General features: G+C 43.5%; 1 protein-coding gene and 1 long non-coding RNA gene across 3 annotated transcripts in view; one reads left to right on the forward strand and one right to left on the reverse strand.

Annotated features, from left to right (window-relative positions):
* TET1 (tet methylcytosine dioxygenase 1) overlaps positions 1–6,619 on the reverse strand; it is a 139,638-nt gene extending 133,019 nt beyond the window's left edge. For both annotated transcript variants that reach the window (XM_067710750.1, XM_067710749.1), the window contains exon 1: positions 6,473–6,619. The gene's annotated coding sequence lies outside the window, so the exon portion shown is untranslated. The remainder of the gene's footprint in view (positions 1–6,472) is intronic.
* Positions 6,620–6,678: 59 nt separating this feature from the next.
* LOC137209279 (uncharacterized) lies at positions 6,679–7,805 on the forward strand. Its single transcript, XR_010935973.1, has 3 exons — positions 6,679–7,234; positions 7,344–7,454; positions 7,673–7,805. It is a non-coding gene; the product is annotated as an uncharacterized lncRNA (long non-coding RNA).
* Positions 7,806–13,237: the final 5,432 nt, after the last annotated feature.

Below are 13,237 nucleotides of genomic sequence, written 5' to 3' on the forward strand. Positions count from 1 at the left end.
ATTATCCAAGAAACTCTACTCTTTGGAGATCCAGTAACATTAATACCATATTCCAATTAACCATACACAAATTTTGAGTTTTATACATGCACACAAAAGTAGCGTAAACTCTTGGGAGTTAGTATTTACAGATTAGGTTACAAATAAGACTCACAGGTCCAACAAATAACTGTTGAGTACCTCCTCTGTATAAGGAAAGCATTGTGGCGGGCACGGCCCACACCCAGAAATGATGTCCCTCCTTCCTCTTTCACCCAACTTAATCCAAAGACTGATGGTTTTAAACTCCCTTCTACCAAGGGTCCCAAAAGTTTCATGATCAATGCCTAGGCAAAGAAATTGGAAATAAAGAGAAAATGAGATAATTAGAACAGTAAAGCATACTAGATAAGCAACTATTATTTGAAAAGTAAGAAAAGAGGAGAAAACGAAAGGGGACTGACTAAGAGTCATCATCAGTTGCATTTTTGTCTCCTCAGATTGCCTCCCTGACCCCAAATAAGACCAAGCTATGAGGAAGAGTGAAGCTCACCATACAAAACATACCAGTAGACTTCCTAAACATCATGGAATCAAGAGTGTGACAACAAACTGGGTGAGGATTCTTTAACAGTTGACAGGTTGCTGGATTTGTAAGAAAATCTGGTGTAGGAGAATGGTTACCAAAAACTGGTCTGCAACCAAGTGATCACCAGTCTGTGGCGAAATGAGAAAAAAAAAAAAAAAAAGAGGCTGAGTACACCTGAAACTAACACAACACTGTAAATCAACTACACTTCTATTAAAAAAAAAATGAGGCCATATAAAGTTTTTCATAAGGTTGAATTTATTATTATTTAATCATGCTTTCCTGTTTTCTCTCATTAAAATGTCCTTTCTAAAAAACGTGGAGAATTCCCTGGCAGTCCAGTGGTTAGGATTCCGCACTTCCACAGCAAAGGGCACAGGTTCGATCCCTGGTTGGGGAACTAAGATTCCGCAAGCTGCGAGGCTTGGCCAAATAAATAAATAAAGTAATAAAAGTCCTTTTTTTTGTGAAAGGGTGGAGATAGGCTTATTTTTTTAATGTTATTACTTGGCAAAGTAAAAATTTGACGGCCCTCTACCGATTCTCAAATCTTGGTTTTGTTTTTGTTGTACTCATCTGATCCTGGTAATCCTGGGATGCACTCGTTGGTTTAGTGGCTAGAGATGGTGTCACATCAGAAAACCCTGAATCTGAATCTGTGATCACCAGCTGTGTCCTTCAGCAAACTACTTAACAGGAGTCAAGGTTTCTGCATCTGAAATGAGGTTGTTTTGAGATATCAATGGGTTCCTCTGAGGAAAACCTAGCGATAGTGGTTTCATCCTTGTGATATCTGAGGTAAGAAGGAGGACTTTGGAATTAGGTAGACATGGGTTCAATTTCCAGATCAGAAACATTACTAGCCATAAGCTTAATGGTAGTTATCATTATTGTAGAACAAGTTTAATCCTCAGTCTGCCGTATCCTGCAAAACAAAATCTAGTTCTTTTGTTTCTGTTCTCATCTAACACGTTGTAGGCCACACACTATAATAAAAGATCTCAGAGAACAACATTTAGAGTCAAGGCATTGAGCCTTTAAGAAAGACTTTTAAAACAGACATTAGTGATAACATTAACCACAAGAAAAATAACATTTTGATAAACCTGTGCTGAATACAAATACTAGGCCAGAGAATACTCCACTTGAGTTCTTGGCATCTAAGCTTATGGCTTTCCCCCTTTTCCTAAAAAAAAAAAAAGTTTGGCTGCACTACCTCTTTGGCTGTGAAAAGCTGTAGGATATTTTCTCCAAAGACCACTGCTTTTTGTAACCAGCATTTTTAGAAAACAAAAGACATTCCAATTCTAATCTCCAGAAAGTCAGCAATCTTTATAAGGATGTTTTTTCGGATAACAAAAAACAATCCATTCCATTCTCTAGAAATTCAACAATATCTGTCTAAACATGCTTTATCTCTTATATCAGGATTACCTTGCTAAAAAATTATTAAGAGCCTATAATCTAAATATTGCAATCTGCCATGAAAATTAAAATTCATATATGTTGCAAGTAATCTGAATATGCCAGAGGGTGTCATGGGATCTGCTTTTGAAAGTAGTTTATAAATTGATCTCTGTCACATATATTCTTTTATATTTTTAAATGGAAGTGCTTTAGAAATCCAGACTTGTAATTAAGATAATGTTTACTATTCAAACCTTATCTCTTGAAAAAGCCTGTCAAGGAAATGGAAAAGGTATGAGCAACATGGATTGGAAAGATGTGGCCTCTTTGAATGGTAGCAGCATTTTATGAGATTGTGAAAGAGGCCAATGACCCCTGAAAAACCCAAATGCAGGGAAGAAACCACTGGGTACCACCCAGCCAAAGAAACAATCAGAAACAAAATAAGGACTCCCACAAGATCTTAATTTTACTTGGCTCCACTGATGAAATGTAACCCCCTTTTGTAAATAAACTAAGTTATCCCCAGGGCTGGAGGGAGGGGAGGAGTCCATTCTATTATATAGATCCACATTTAAATATGGAATTATCTACACAGATCTTCTGAAATTTATTTTCCTTATTAATTTGGAAACATTATTAAATGCTTTATTTCCTTTTTTTGTGCTTTTATTTACTACAGAGTGTTTAAGTCATAGAAAAATACATTTACAATTAAATACTAATTCCACTTCTGTTTTTCATTTTTGATGAAAACTGACATTTCAATATTTCTCAGAATCAGTTTTATTCTACTCTAGAGTATATTCAAGAGTCTGAGTGCTACTGAGGTTGCTACAGGATAACATGATTGGAGAAAAAATAAGAGAATAATGTCCCTGTTATCAAACATATATAGCAGGCCCCGGAGGGGGAACCACATGCAGTTAATTGACACTATCCTGTGAGTTTTTGTTTTCCTAGAAGAGAAAACAAAGTGAAACAAACAAACAAACAAAATTCCCTACAACTGTGGGATGCAAAACATTACTTAACTAGCCTTTTCACCAGAGGGCACCAAGACCCCTAACCCACAATAAAAAAAATTTTTTTTTCTTTTCCTAAGATGTCCTTGTGACATAGGGGACTGGAGTAGTGTTTGAGATCCAAATATTACTGTCCAGGAGATAAGGGCCAACTCATAATTTGAAACATGAAAAGAGATGCCAGCCCAAGGAAGAAAATATAAGATTACAGAGAAAGAGGAGAAGTGGCAAGATCAGGCCCCAGGGCTTATGTAAGGATCTGCTAATTATTCACACATAATTTAAACATACCTAACCAAATTGGTCAACAAACAGGATCAGACTTTTGCCTCAATATTATCTGAGCTTACTAAGTAGTCAGCCTTTCCCTAAAGAGTCTTAAAAAAAAAAAAAAAGCAATTATTTGATGTGATCACCTTGCCTAGAAACTGAAAAGCTGACTTCCTAAACTGTATCAGTTGTCTGTAAAGGACAATATCGACAGTACCGTGTCAGAAAAATTCTCTCCCACTTACATCCCCCCTCCTCCTTCTGGATCTCCCAAAGTCCCCTGGGCAGGAAGTGGCTGTACTGATGTAACCATCCAGCCCACATGTCAATTTAAAATTATACTGCAATCCTTCCCACCACCAGCAGTGGCCAAAAAAGTGGTATTTGCATACATAGAGCTAGTTGCAAAAGAAACTCTGATTTAATAGTCACTCCATTCAGCTCCTTAGAATTTAAAGGCTACTGCACTTGACTGAGAAATACAAGACTTAAAACATTTCTTTTTAAAAGGCACCACCTGGCTTAGTTTCCTCCAGCAACTTAGTTCTAAAGGAAGAGGAGGTGGGCGGGCTGCTTGCTGTTCCTAGATAGTTTTGTACCACAGGAAGTGTGAGAGCCTTCGGCACATGGAAAGGCTGTGGAGGCAAACTCACTAGAATGCCAGCAGATTTAGTCAAAGCCTCCTTCCATATGTAAAACACCCCTGCTGCCCTGCAGAGAGTGAAGAAAAAAAGGCCAAAAAGGGCCACAGAAAAGGGAAGGGACAAGTTAAATGAAGATGGAATGACCATTCCAAAAACAAGAAAAGCATAAAACACGTTAGGAAGAAGAGGAAAAAGCAGAAGGAAGAAAATGTCTAAAATGGAAAAAACAAAAAAAGCCAAAAAGTAGAGGAAGGGGAAGGACTATATAGTAATAAAGCTAGAATATAAAAAGACAACTGGGATCAAAATGCTGAAGACTAAAGCTAGAAAGGTGGAGGGGGTGGAAAAAGAGAAACTTAAGTGTACAGAGAAGGAAAAATACAGAGGCAAAGAAGAGGGTGGGGGAGGGGAGGGACGAACAAGATAAAGAAGATTGGAGGAGGAAGAGAAACAAAGGGCAGGGACAGAGGTGATCCAAACCTCCAACCAATCAATTCTGGAAGACCAGAGCTGGGAGCCATAGTTAACCCTCATTAAAATGGTAAGCAGTGATCCAGGAGTTCTTAATCTGAGCTACCAATCTTTGCAAAGAGATACAGACAGTGTATACTAATAACTCTCGTACTTGATTCGGTTTAATTGAAATCATAACATTGTTTTAAACACTGTCATACACTGACAACCAACCTAATTAAGACCTCTTAATTGGGGAGGCAAGGGACTTGGGCTTTAACCTGTGTAACTAATACAAACTAATAAAACCAATAAAATCAGGAAGCGCACCCAACATCACGTTACCTGAGGCTTTTAGTTCTTAGAAACAACGCTGACCAATCCCCAAACACATCCTTATCTACACACCCGCCTTGTTTAATTGTAGACAAAATTCCTAATATGCCTTAAAAAGCTCTCGCCCTAACTGGTTCACAAACACCTTTCCCATATTCATTTTGGCATCCTGAGTGAGGACTGAGGAAGCCAACGTTTTTATTTCACTCTTTAACGTTGAGATGGGGAAGAGAGCAGGATGGTCCCTTTTCGGTTCAGGGCGGACCTGGGGTTGCTACCCTGTAGCGCCGCCCTTCAACTCATGTGGGTGCAAGCGCTCAGCGCACCCTGCTGACACTAGGCTGTGCACCTAATCTTTTCCTCCCTCAGCGTCTTGAAACACTTTTCAAACATGTCTTTATAAACTGACCCTTACTATGATATATGATGCAGCTCATTTGTGTGCCCGAGAGTGTTACGGGGGAGGAGAGAAAGAGGCACTGGAGCGACCTGGTTACTTTGGGAGGACGAGTTGCCGGCGGGGGAAAAGACTCCTAGTTCAAGCAATATCTGTTCTCTTGTTGATACATTAATTTATATGGGGTCAGAAAAGCCCAATCTGTGTTCCCCATTACCGTGGAAAGCCTACTGGGGCAGGCCAGCAACTTCCCGACCACTTTCTGTAGAAATTTATGGACTGCACACAGCCCTCAGTAGCCGAATCGTTTGGGAGTGTGGGTGAGAGGGAGGGAGGGAGGGAGGAGAGGGGAGGAAGAGGAGAGAGGGGTGAGGGGGAGACGGCGAGAGACCTAGCCCAGCCCCGGCCCCTCACTTGCCGCCCGGCCGGTCCCCGGCACCCGGCTCTGCGGACCTCTCATCCTTGGGGCCCGCTCCGGGATTCCGCCCTAGTGGGACCGATGCGACGGCAAGCCAGCGCGTTCGGCGAACGAGTGGCGCTCTTAAGAGTTTTTAGGCCATTTTGACAGAACACTGTTCTATTCCTCCACTCCCTTCTTCCCAGATCAGCGTAACTCCAGGTCAAGCCTCTGGCAAGACTCTCCTACTACCTCCACTCCAAAAGCTACGTCCCTGAAGCTCCCTCCCGGAAAAGCTCAAGGAGGCAAGTGCCAAATGTTTTCTCAAGGAACCGGCCCCTATATTAGCACAGGGGAGGGAGAAAACTTGTTTGGGGGTACGCTTGAGCGTGGGACAGCCAGGGTTCCCTACCCGCAACTTGCCCTAACTCTTCCCTCTCCTCAGCCCGAGCCGCATCAATCGCCGGCCCAGTCAGGCATCCCCACCTCAGGCCGCACTTGCCCTCCCCGCCCAATCCGGTTTCCAGCGGAGCCCGGGGTCCTACCTCGAGGCGCTCCAGCTCTCCTCACCCGGCGCCGCAGCCGAGTCCTCCGGCCGGGGGGCATTGTTTATCACCCGCAACAAAAGCGCCCCAAGCAGCCCTGGGTATGGGGTCGTCGCGGGGAGCGGGCCCACCCCCGCGGCCCCGGCGGCCGCGCGGCCGCCGAGCCCCGGCCCACGTCCAGCCCCAGCGGTGCACTGCCCCTCTCAACGCCTTCCGGCCTCCGCGTGTGGCTCCCCGGACCCCTGCCCTCTGCCCCAACCCCAACTCACCACTGGCCCCCTCAGGCTCCGAGGGCTGCGCGCGTCCCCCCGGCTCCAAGCCTGCACCAGCCCTCGGGCAAACTTTCCAACTTGCGCTCGTCCCCACAACTTCGGAGTCCGGGGCCCCGGGGGGCGCGAGGGGCGCGGGCGGGCCCCGGACGAACACCTACCGGCTCCTGGCAGGGTCAGGGCCCGAGCCCCCGGGGTGGGCGACTGCTTCCCAAAGGTCCACAGCGGAAAGGCAGGTAGAGTTGCATGACTGGGGCGGGGCAGGGGGGCGTCCCGGGGGGCAGACCCGGGAGCAGAGGGCCCAGCGGCTGCGCGCACAAAGCGGCGCGGGAGCGGACTGCGCTGCCACTCCCCGCCAGGTCAGCCCCCCGGAGCAGCAGTGTCTCCCCAGGACAGACCTCAGGGAGCGAAGCTGGGGCTCTGCCTTCCCTGGACCCTGCACTACTGAGCGAGAGGCAAAACGCGAGCTGGATTTCCCCAAACTGGAGCTGGACTCATCTCTCGACCCTTCCCCTTCCCCTTGGCCCTCGTCTCTCTTGACATTTTTTTTTTTTTCTTTTTTCTTTTTTGTTAAGGTCAAAGGAGAGTATTGAAGAGGGAGAGCGTTGTCAACGTTTTCTTGTCATTATCTTTTTTCCGAGGGACTCTCTGGCTGAGGGAAAAGTTTTAGGGTCTCTCAATTGAATGTTTGTAGGTGCATTAATGGGACGCCAGGTCAGAGATGACACCATTGAGGCATATCTGCGTGGCGAGCAATGGAAAACTGGCCTCAATACCTTAGAGAGAAGCCAGAGGAGGGTTGTGTTCCCTTGACTCAGAGCTTGATGTCTGCAAAGGTCGTCATAACATTTTTTGTTAGTTATTTGCCCCCGTGCTTTGGCAGTATTCACTTTATGGATGAAGAAATGAAGGCACAGGAAGAAGTAAGTTTTTATCATTAGGAGGAATAACCAGTAGCATTATGCCAAAATTAAGACTGACTGGGGCATCTGAATTTCTCCCTAAGTGTTTGATGGCTGTTGCTTCTTCCAGCAGTCAGTTATTAAACAGACATGGAAATCCAGATCTTCAATGGAGTCACAGTGGGAAGGAAAATGCTGTTCATGGAACAATCATTCCTCCCAGGTCAAACTTCAACGGAAGGTAAAGACTCCTTCTATCATTGCCTTCCACACCATTCTATCCCCATTCTGCACATAATTTTTATTCTTTGTTATACCTGCATTAATAAGCATAACCAGATTGTTCTTTTGAGAAAGATTCCTAAACTTTCAACTTTTCTCATTGATTGATTCATTCAAACTTATTATTGAGTTAGAAGCTTGGCCTACAGAGTTGAATGCAATTTGCTTCCCACCCAGGAGGAACACATTCTGGGTTTGCAAGCAGAACAAACCAATGGCTGCACTACAGTGTTTTCAGTGCTACAGTCAGATAAATACAGTGATTGGAGAAAGACATGTGGTGTTTAAAATAAATCTTATCTGAAAAATGGGACTCTTCTCAGTCAATGTTTCCAAAAGCCTAATTGTTAATATCTTGTCAGAGTTTGACTCAAAACTTGATTTTCTTAAAGAACAAAAGGAGAAAGACTATCATGTAATAGCCATATCCTGGCTTTTGTCAATTAATTGAAATGATTAACTTAAAAAAGTATTGAAATGGGAAAATCACACAAAGATGTAGAAAAATGACCATGGTGGGGCTTCCCTGGTGGTCCAGTGGTAAAGAATCCGCCTTACAATGCAGGGGACTCGGTGAGATCCCTAGTCAAGGAACTAAGATCCCACATGCCCCCGGGGCAAGTAAGCCCTTGCGCCATGACTACTAAGCTCGTGGGCCTCAACTAGAGAGCCCGCAGGCCGCAAACTATAGAGCCCACGTGCCCTGGAGCCTGCGCGCCACAACTAGAGAAGAGAAAACCTGTACACCACGACTGGAGAGAAGCCTGTGCGCCGCAATGAAAGATCCCACATGCCTCAACGAGGATCCCATGTGCCACAACTAAGACCAGGCACAGCCAAAAATAAATAAAATAAATTTAAAAAAAATGACCATGGCAATGCTTATTCTCTTCATTCCATAAATATTAGTTGAGTCCATACCATGTGCGAGGCACGGTCCCATACTTTGGGGAAACAGCAGTGAGCAAAATGAAACCTCTGCTCTTGTGGTGCTTGCATTCAATCATGGAATGGGGCCAGGAGAATAAAAAAGGCTAGAAAGCAGAATACATACAGTGTGTCAGATGGTGATGGTCAGAGGGAGGGGAAAAAAAGCAGAGAAGGGGACAGGGAGTGCTGGGGAAGGCTGCAATTTTAAATACAACGATCAGCTCATGGAATAGATCTGAAAGAGATTAAGGAAGGAAACCGGAGAAGATTTTATGCTTAGGAAGGAGCAAGTGCAAAGGCCCTGAAGGTAGGTTTTTGTCTGCGGCAACACAATTTCACTGTATTTCACAATGGTAAAAAAAATTGGAAACTGTAGGTGCCCATCAAATATATATATATATATATATATATATATATATATATATATATATATATATATATATATATATATATATATATATAACTCCCACTGACCAAGTCTGAGACAATTTTTAGTTTGGAAAAGAAGTTTAGCTTGGAAAAACAAATTTGGAAGTCATCAGCACGTAGATGACGTTGAAAGCCACCTTGGCATCTGAAACTCAAACATAGCATCTAGCAACGTCATGTCCATCTGAACCTGTTAGAAAAGGGGTCTGATAATTATAACAGAAACTAAAAGGTTGAACAAGCCATGGGAAGCTAAACAATAACATGAGGTGTCTACCCAAGGAGAAAAAAAGAAAATGCAATTATTTCCAGTCCTCAATATCAAAGAATAAACGTTTAAGCAATTTCCCACTATCCTTATCTATTCTTTCTTAATAACAAAACAAGAATTCCTGTCTTATTTCCAAATATACCTTATGTGTATTTCCAAATACACGTAAGGTGAGTATTGGAATTCTGCTTATATAGCTTCCTAAATACATAACCGGACTTTCATCTTAGCTGCCCTGCTTACTAATTACCTTAGGCAGTGTCCTAGGGAAATATATATACTCCCCCCACACACACAAACACACACATGCTTTCTTTCCTAAGGAATATAATCTCCATTGACAAAAAAAATTTTTTTATTCCATTGGAAAAATTTCTTAAATTGGAAATACTAAGTGCTGATGAGGAACTCTTACACATTTCTAGTAGTATTAATGGTACAAACAAATAAGAAAGGCAAACTTATGATTCTCTATAAAGACAGCAGGGGGCTTCCCTGGTGGCGCAGTGGTTGAGAGTCCGCCTGCCGATGCAGGGGACACGGGTTTGTGCCCCGGTCTGGGAAGATCCCACATGCCGCGGAGCGGCTGCGCCCGTGAGCCATGGCCGCTGAGCCTGCGCGTCCGGAGCCTGCGCTCCGCAACGGGAGAGGCCGCAACAGTGAGAGGCCCGCGTATCGCAAAAAAAAAAAAAAAAAAAAAAAAAAAAAAAAAAAAAAGACATCAGGGATAGATAGATAATATAATAGTAGGTAGGAAAAAGTTAATAGTCCCTTGGTGATCTGGGACACTACAATCTACAAGGTCCTGGAAGAGCAGGGGAGGCTGGGCAAGATAAACCTGCAATAATAGCTCCGCATTGAAAAAGCTATAACGCAGTCAATTCTGCTAGGAGTCCAAGAGAGCAAGGAAAACTTAAAGTAGAAAAGACCCAAGGGAATTCTCAGAGAATTTGCATGGAGCAGGTTTGCAGGAATTGGTATTTACTGGTCAGTTTACTGGCAGACACAGACTTAAGGTCTTTTTCTCACTCAAGCTTCTACATTGAATCCAGAGATTGTCAAGAATACATACAATACATGGTAGGTACAAACCAAAAGACACCTCAGTAGAGAAGGTGGAAGAAAGAGGAAATCAAATTGATACTGTGAGGGAGAAAAAAAAATTGGAATTGCCAGAATTGGTTTTGGAAGGAATTGGAAAAATTAGCATACCTTCATAGTAACTGCAGAGCATGAAGATATAGTCTAGTTATGATAATGAACTTGAGTGTGATCAAGAACTTGAGTGTGATCAAGTATGATTTTGATGAAAACTCCTTCTCTACTTCCTATGACAAGATTAGGCCATTTTCTCCATTTATGCCTTGTCCAGCAACTTTAATGGTAAGCTTTCCAACCCACTAATTCATTTGTCCGCTTAGCCTCTCCCAAACTCAACCTGGAAGCACCCTGATTTGACTTCTATATCCCCATCATTCATTTTCTCTGCTGCTTGCAAGCGGCAGAATTCTGTGGGAGCCTTAGCCAACTTTGAAATCTTAAGACCTAAATCTGCCTGAGGTCTTTATTTCTCCTCAGCAATCCCTATTTTGGAAGATTTTGAGTATCCTCCTGCCATGGGACCTGTTCTAAGCCTTCCTATGCCTCACCTCCAAAGCTGCCCATAGCCCAGGCTGTCAAGAGAGGCCCTCAAGGGACTTTCCTGGCGGTCCACTGGCTAAGACTCTGCCCTTCCACTGCAGGGGTCAGGGAACTAAGAAACTAAGATCTCACATGCCAAGTGCTGTAGCCAAAAAAAAAAAAAAAAAAAAAAGAGGCCCTCAAGCAATAGGTTTCTTTTTTTCTTCTTCAGTTTTATTGAAATATAAATGACATACAGCGCTGTGTAAGTTTAAGGTGTACAGCAGAATGATTTGATTTACATACCTCATGAAATGATGAGCACAGTAAGTTTAGTGAACAACCTTTATCTCATATAGATACAAAATAAAAGAAAAAATATTTTTTCCTTGTGATGAAAACTCTTAGGATATACTCTCCTAACAACTTTCATATTTGGTGTACAGCAGTGTTATATTTATCATGGTGTACATTATATCTCCAGTACTTATTTACCTTATAACTGGAAGTTTGTACCTTTTGACCACCTTCACCCAATTCCCCCTCCCCCCCCCCCACTCCCCACTTCTGGTAACCACAAATCGGATCTCCTTTTCTATGAGTTTCTTTGTTTGTTTTTGAAGTGTAATTGACCTACAACACTATGTGAGTTTCTGGTGCACAGTATTTCTATACATTACAAAATGATCACCATAGATTTCTTATTAATCTTTTCCTCCCTTGCTCAACAGTACAATTTCCTTCCTTACCTGAAGTTTCTTCCCTGTTATGGGGCTGTCCATTATCTTGTGCCCTTTAGCTTAGTCTCCATGCTACTTTTTTTTTTTTTTTCTTTTTAGGCTGTGCTGGGTCTTCACTGCAATGTGCGGGTCTCTCTAGTTGCAGCGCCCGGGCTCAGTAGTTGTGGCATGCAGGCTTAGTTGCGGTAGGTGGGATCTTGATTCCCCAACAAGGGATCAAACCCGGGCCCCTTGCATTGAGAGTGCAGAGTTTTAACCACTGGACTACCAGGGAGGTCTCTCCATGCTATTTTATTTAAGCAGTTTTTACTACATTAATGAGCCCTTCCTTCTAGCATCTTCAGTCTCTTCTTCATTAGCGCCTTCTTCTCTGCTGTCTAGGGGTTGTCCATGTTTATCATGCCCAGGTCATGCCTTTGCTTGACCTTGCTCTCCCATCTACCTTTAGCCCTATTTCTCTCCATGACAAATTCTGTTTCTTGCTCTTTCTTGTTCCTATAACATCTGTTAATTTCTGAGTCCACTGACCTACTCTCCTGAAGTTACATTCACAACACAGCTTCATTCTCTTTTTTTTCCCCCTACATTTTGAAATTCCTCAGTCCTGGAATTCTGCGACACCTATAGGCCATCCTGGTTCTCCTCCTATAAGTCCAACCAAAATGCCTTCACCATCTTCTTCCTCTGGATGCTTCCTTCTTCAGACCCCTCTTGGCACAGCAAGCACTTCGAGACTCCTGGTCCAGCCAGAAACTTCCAAAGCTGACTCTCCATCATGAGTGAATAGGGTATTCTTTGGCTTTGTTTTGTTTTAACTTTTTGGCCTCACCCCGTGGCATGTGGGATCTTAGTGTCCCGACCAGGGATCGAACTTGTGCCCCCTGCATTGGAAGCACGGAGTCTTAACCACTGGACCACCAGGGAAGTCCCCGGCCCTGAAGGTTTTGCTCTGTAACTGCAGCCCATTATCTCTAACCCCTGAAGAACTGTGCTGTGTTCCTGACCTCTTTCATTGCATTTTTCACCTGAGACATTCTGGGACCTGCTCCGTTCTAATTCTTCCTTCTCGTTGCCTCACACATCATGACCTCTACATAGTAAGCACATTAAAAACAACTGACTGAATTATTTCTGAATGTTTTCTTCCTCCCCTCTGAGAATTCATTTAAAGCTGTCTTGATTATTTGGTGAGTCTGTTCTAACAAACATACTTTCTCCAGCTCTGTGAATAGAGGGGACGAAAAAGTTGGGACAGATACAGGTCTGCCTGGAATGTCCTTCTCCCTCTGGTTCCGTCCTCTCCTTCCTCTACATTATTCTCATTCCTGCCAACCTGGCAAACTTATCTTCATCCCTAAAAACCCAGCTCACAAAACTCCTTGTCTGTGAAGCCTCATGTAATAACCCAGGCAGAATTAGGAGCTTCATAACTCTCTCCACACTGCTTCTGCAGCAGCCCCAGATCTCTGTCATAGCACTTCTCACACACTGTACTCCAGTTACCAAACTGTATGTCTCTCAAAGGACTTATCTTCCTTTTTTTATATTCCCAGTGCTAGCTCAGGACTAAGCACAAAGCAGATACCCAATAGCTCAAGAAACTTTGTTAAACACCTTTCAGAGGACTTCCCTGGTGGCACAGTTGTTGAGAATCCACCTGTCAATGCAGGGGACACGGGTTCGAGCCCTGGTTCTGGAAGATCCCACATGTCGCGGAGCAACGAAGCCTGTGCACCACAACTACTGAGCCTG

This window comes from Pseudorca crassidens, chromosome 16 (genome assembly GCF_039906515.1).
Source record: "Pseudorca crassidens isolate mPseCra1 chromosome 16, mPseCra1.hap1, whole genome shotgun sequence".
Taxonomy (NCBI): Eukaryota; Metazoa; Chordata; class Mammalia; order Artiodactyla; family Delphinidae; genus Pseudorca; species Pseudorca crassidens.